Source organism: Loxodonta africana, chromosome 15 (genome assembly GCF_030014295.1).
Source record: "Loxodonta africana isolate mLoxAfr1 chromosome 15, mLoxAfr1.hap2, whole genome shotgun sequence".
Lineage (NCBI taxonomy): Eukaryota > Metazoa > Chordata > Mammalia > Proboscidea > Elephantidae > Loxodonta > Loxodonta africana.
This window is the reverse complement of record NC_087356.1, coordinates 25521061-25527060: the sequence shown is the minus strand read 5'-3', so window position 1 is coordinate 25527060 and position 6000 is coordinate 25521061.

Below are 6000 nucleotides of genomic sequence, written 5' to 3'. Positions count from 1 at the left end.
GAAAAGTCAGACAAGGTCTTGCTCTCTTGGAATTTCCAGTCCAGTGACAGATAAATCTTGGTTTTGCTTTATAGTTTTTGGAGTTTCAAGAAAGAAGGTTCCACACAAACAGCTTCCCCCCAGGCACGCTCAGTCTTTGCTGTTATTTTTGTCTTCTGTCTCAGTGTCAGCCTTCTGCTCACGTCTCCTCCTTTCCCAAAAGAAGAAGCAATACTGGGGTGATATTAAGTCTGCATAATGGGAGCCTGTCTAGGTAGGGTGATCTTAGCAGAGCCCTGGGTAATCAGAGATTTCCACCATCCCATCTTTGGATACCTCATCAACCTCTAATTTCCCTTTTCCCTAAATTCCCTAGGTGTCCAGGGCCCCCTTGTTAAAATAAAATAAGGCAGCCTGGATCTTCCCAGTACCTGTCCCTAAGAGCTCCATGTTCTCTTTGGGTTTCCTGGCCCCTCAGGCCTCTGGTCTCTGCAAAGTACCAGGAAGAAAGCTGTCTCACTAGGTCACACTGATATAGGGAGGATTAGTAAGTATTTGAAGTCCCTAGGTAGCACAAATGGTTGAGTGCTTGTTTATTAGTGAAAAGACTGGAGTTCAGATCCACCCAGAGACACCTTGGAAGAAAGGCCTGGTGATCTACTTCTGAAAGGTCATGGCCTTTGAAAATCCTATGGAGCACAGTTTTGCTCTGACACACAGGGGGTTTCCATGAGTCAGAATTGAGTCGATAGCAAAAAAAAAAAATCTGTCTCAGGACTATTGACTTTTAAAAAGAAGAGACATATTAGCCAAATATACCTTTACTTGATAGACTTCCAGGCAAAGAGGAGCGGGGAGAGGGTGTTGAGATTTGAGGGCAGAGTGCCCCTAGCCCCCATTCCACACCTGTGGATTAGTTTGTCTTGCCTCCCAGGCTCACACAGACTAGGTTAAATTTGCCTGACTGACTGGCTTTTTCTTACAAGTGCTGTGGTTACGCCTTTGTGTGCATGTGCGTCCATTCTTGTTGTTAGGTTGCTTTAATTTATGTGCATCTGTGTAGCTAATCTTGGCCTACAGGCCTCTGGTGGGGATGTACCTTTTGAAGAACCTCAGTGTTCAAGTGTCCAGTGTGGTGCTGTGCTCACGTGTCCCCATCATCCAACCCTAGGGGATCACGTTCATCTTTCCCCACCACCCCCTTCACACGGGGTGGAATAGATGAGATATTTCACATATACTATCCCAGTGCTGCAATTTGGGAAACAAACGGGATTCATTTTCTTGACACTATGTTTCACCAGTTACAAACGGTACAAATTGCCTCTGGGACTCTCAAGAAATTATGAAGTGTTAATTAGCAGAAGGCCTGCATAGTTAAAATATGTGACATATTTAAATAACTATTAAATCAAACCTACTTTCCAGATTTGAGAAACCATCTGGTCAAAAAGTCTGAGGAGTTGAATTTTGTTGCATCTATTGAAAGAAATTTCTTAAGTTTTCTAGAAATGGTAATTCTGTATCATTTAACTTCCTTAAGTATGGAAACTGAGGCACAGAAGCAGGCTTCTAGGCCAGAAGCCTGGCTATGGTCACGGTCTGAACTATACTAATTGATAGAGAGTAGGGAGCCCCATCTCCCAGGGTGAAGGCTCAAACAGCTTCTGGTATCTAGAGGGCAGGTTTGGAAAGTGAAAGGACTAGAATTATGACTATAGTTGTTCCACATATTTAAAATTGTTGATACCATGATTCTGGGCACTTTTGAATTTAAAAGTGAAAAAAAAAAAAAAAAAGGCATTCCCTGCCATTTTGCAGAGGTGTGGAAGACAGAAATCAGGAAACCCAAGACAAGTAAATCTCATTGTGTCTTTCTTTGGACAAATCATACCCCTCTTGGCCTTGGTTTTCTCATAGGTTTAATGAGGGGAGGGTTGGGCTGTGTATGAATCAGGGTCTAACAAGGAATATAGAAACCACTTCACGTATTTCAACAGAGAGAATTTAATGCAGGAAATTTACACAGATAATAAACGAAAAACAAACCCTTTGCTGTCAAGTCAATTCCGACTCGTAGTCACCCTATAAGACAGAGTAGAACTGCCCCATAAAGTTTCCAAGGAGCAACTGGTGGATCTGAACTGCCAATGTTTTGGCTGGCAGCTATAGCACTTAACCACTAAGCCACCAGGGTTTCCTACACAGATAATAGGTGAGCTAAAAACAAAACAAAAACAGAACAGGATGTGACGGGGTAAACAGCAATTAGCCACAGCAGGAAGATACTTTCACCCTGAGGCTGGAGGGTAAAGGAAAAAAAAAAAGGAGAGGAGGTGGTATTATCCTAGCCTGGGGCCCAGGGTCACTCTGTAGAAGCTGGAAGCATGGTGGCCTCTCTGGCAGAAGCTGGTACCACGGAAGAGATGCCACGTGAGGCAGAGAACAAGGGAGGAAATACCCTGGCATCTCCCTTCCTCCTGGGTAGTGCCTCCCATTGCCCCAACCCAGCAGGCAGCCAGCTGACTCTGGAACTGCAGGGACCAGCCCTCCCCGAGACACAGGGAGCTGCAGGGAAGGCTGAGGAAGGGTTCTGAGAGCAAACAGGCTGGGAGAGGCACAGGCCCCTACTGTAGCTCTGACATTCAACGAGAGCTAGAAGCTCAGTGCAGCCTTCTGGGTTCCCCCTGGGAAAATCATGCCAATTAGGCCAGAGTGGCCCTTAATGAGACTCCGCCACTCCTACCATCAGAAAAAACATTACCAGCTGCGTCTACCTTTTTGTGCACTGGACTTGTAAGCCTTCAGGGAAGGGATGTGTGTGTGTGTGTTAGCATTTGTGTTGGGGTATAAGGGGAGGAGAAGGAAAAAGATAAAGAAGAGGAAGCATGAAAGGGATTATAACTGTGGGTGGAGAAGGAGAGATGAGACCAAACCCAAAGGCAAAGAGTTCAAAGGGCCTTATCCATGACCAGAGATGATCACTGCCTGAGAAAAAGGTGCTTCTCTTCATAAAATAATTCACAAAAGGGCAGTGTCCATAACAGGCTTTTCTGGAATGCTTATTTTTCACACAAAGCATCTTTTTGAGTGTCTTTAATCAATCAAATGGGACGGATTTGATATCCCTCTCTCCTGACAGGTCCCTGGGTGGCGCAAATGGTTTGTGCTGGACTACTAACCTAGAGGTTGGCAGCTCAAACCCACCCAGCAGCTCTGTGGGAGAAAAGCCTGGTGATCTGCGTCCATAAAAATTACAGCCAAGAAAACCCTATGGAGCAGTTCTACCCTGTGACACACGGGTCGCCATGGGTAGGAGTTGATTCAATGCCAGCAGGGTTGGCTAGGCCTCCTGACGGGTAGGTGGTATTTACAGTCACATTCTGATGTCAGCAGCTGCAGTGAAATTTGAGGTGTCAGCTGACCCCACTTCTCTGGGTCTCAGTCTCCTTCTCTATAAAGCAAGGGGGGAGGGGTGCTTTAAGGGCCTTCCCAACTCCATCACCCTGGGATCCACCCTAGTCCCTGGAAAATAGGTGCAGAAGATGGCCTTTCAAGTCATGTCAAAAAGTGAGCATATGAGGCTTAAACCTGTTTCAATTGCCACACCCATGAGGTCCAGACTGAGAGCACTGCTGTGGCCACAAGGACAGAGTTAAGTAACCAAAAGCTCTTTGTAATAGTCTGAGGTCCTGTGTTTCTTGAATATGAAAAGAGGAGTATGTAGACCATAGCAATATGTCTTATAAATCCATTTTCTCTGCTACCCAATGCCCTCGCGCCTCACAAAGCTGATCCTTTCTCAAAATAAGACCACTAAAAATGGACAAACTTCCTTGAAGTTCCCATCCTCTTGTTCTTTCCCATCTCCCTTCCCTGCGAATTCTACATCATAAAGCCCACTTGAGCCAGTGAGGTAAAGCAGGATCTTCTTGAAGTTCAGGAAGGATAAGGGCCTAAGGGGAAGGAAATGCTAGACCTTCACCCATTAATCATTTTTGTCCTGACTCACATGCAAAGATGAGTAATAGCTAAGAAGAGACACTGGTTTAGGGTCAGTGAGGGGTACTAGAGACAAGGAGAGGGAGAGAGAATTAGGCAATGGAGAATGGAAAGACCTTAGATCAGGCAGAGAGGCAAAGTTTGGCCTGAGCGCAGCCAGAGGCAAGGATGCGTGTGGAGCGTTGGGGGCTGGCATGGGTGGACAAGATGGGTGCTTGTCTGGGGTGGGTGTTTCATGTATAGAGAGGAAATGGGAGATGACGCCTTAGTGGTAGCTTGAATTCAATTGTTAAGGAGCTTGAAAGCCAAGATAATATGTTTTTACTTTATCCTGTTGTCTAGAAAGAAATGGACCCCCATGCCCTGAGCCCATGGCAGACACTGGAAATCAATCCCAATGTTTTTTCTGACTGAATTCAGTGGAGGACTCAAATTCCTTTTTACACAGCCTTTCAGACAGCCACTACTGATCAACTGGACTCAGTTCATCATGTAAAGCTTTGTGGCTACCTTGGCAAAGGGAAGTCATGGATGGTTTTGTGAAGCATTTTAGAAACATAACCATGTATGTGGGGTGGGTTGGAGGAGGGAAGGCTGGAGAAAGAGACCAGTAGGAAAACGTAGTAAGAATTCAGGCTAAGAGGTATCAGTATCTTCTTTTGACCATTTCTGCATTGGAATGGGGGGAATCAACATTTTTTTTTTTAAACCTAGGCTCCATTAGTGGGTAAAGCTACCATAGTAGGCTGAATTGTGGCCTCCAAAAGATATATGGACCTGGAACCTAGAATGTGACCTTATTTGGAATAAGGGTCTTTGCAGATGTAACTAAGGTAAGGATCTCAAGATGAGATCATCCTGGATTAAGGGTGGGCCCCAAATCCAATGGCTGGTATCTTTATAAGAGAAGGAGAGGGCGATTTGAGACACAGACACAGAGAAGAAGCCCCATGAAGATGGAGGCAGAGATTAGAGTTATGTAGCTATAAGCCAAGAGACACCAAGGGTTGCTGGCAGGCACCAGAAACTAGGAAAGAAGCATGAAAAGGATTCTCCCTCAGATTCCTCTAGAAGGAACCAATCCTTACAAAGCCTTGATTTTGTGGTTCTGGCCTCCAGAGCTGTGAAAAAATAAATTTCTGATGTTGTAAGCCACCCAGTTTGTGGTAATTTGTTATGGTAGCCCCCAAAACTACCCACTTCCACCCTCATCCTGGGGCATATAGGCCAGTGGTTTATCTCTCATCTACCAAACTGAGCTTCTCAGTACCCAGTCCAGGCTACGTTAGCATCAAATTCTCATCTCTTTCTTGGACTAAGTGTTTTCCACGCCATAAAAACACGAAGATAAAGTACTGACTTGTGAAAGTCCATCAAGTTAACTGAATTTAGGAAACTGTGGTTCTATTAGCACAGTTTCCATCCTCCCTGGAATTGTTCTGGGATGAGATAAAGTTTTTTTTTTTTTTTTTTTAAAAAAGGATGAGACCACTTCTTGGATGACCCTGTTAGAGAATGATAAACTGGAGCAGTCAGAACTCATCAGCATTGCCCTGGTGAGCTGCTGTTCAATTGAGAAGCATCGATCCATCCCAGGGAGAGGTGCCACCAAAGGTCAATGATTTGCATCTATTCTTTATCCTGTTGCAGGAAAACTGCGCTCCAACAATGGACTCAGACACAGCAATGCTTATGGTGAAGGTGGCACAGGGCTGGGCAGCATTTTGTTCTGTCATTCATAGGTCGCTATAGTTGGAACCAACTCAATGGCAACTAACAACAACAACACTGTCACAGTGGCCCAACATTGTGGCTGGCTGGGTCTGCCACTTCTGCACCTTCGTTCCAGTGGTCTCCTTCATCATCGTGATGCTGCTGACGATAATATGACCTTAATCCCTTGCTACTCAAAACGGGTGGTCCGTAGGCTAGGAGCATCAGCATCGCCTGGGAGTCTTTGAGAAATGCAGAATCTCAGGCCCCATCCGGACCTGCTGAATCAGAATCTGCAGTAAAGCA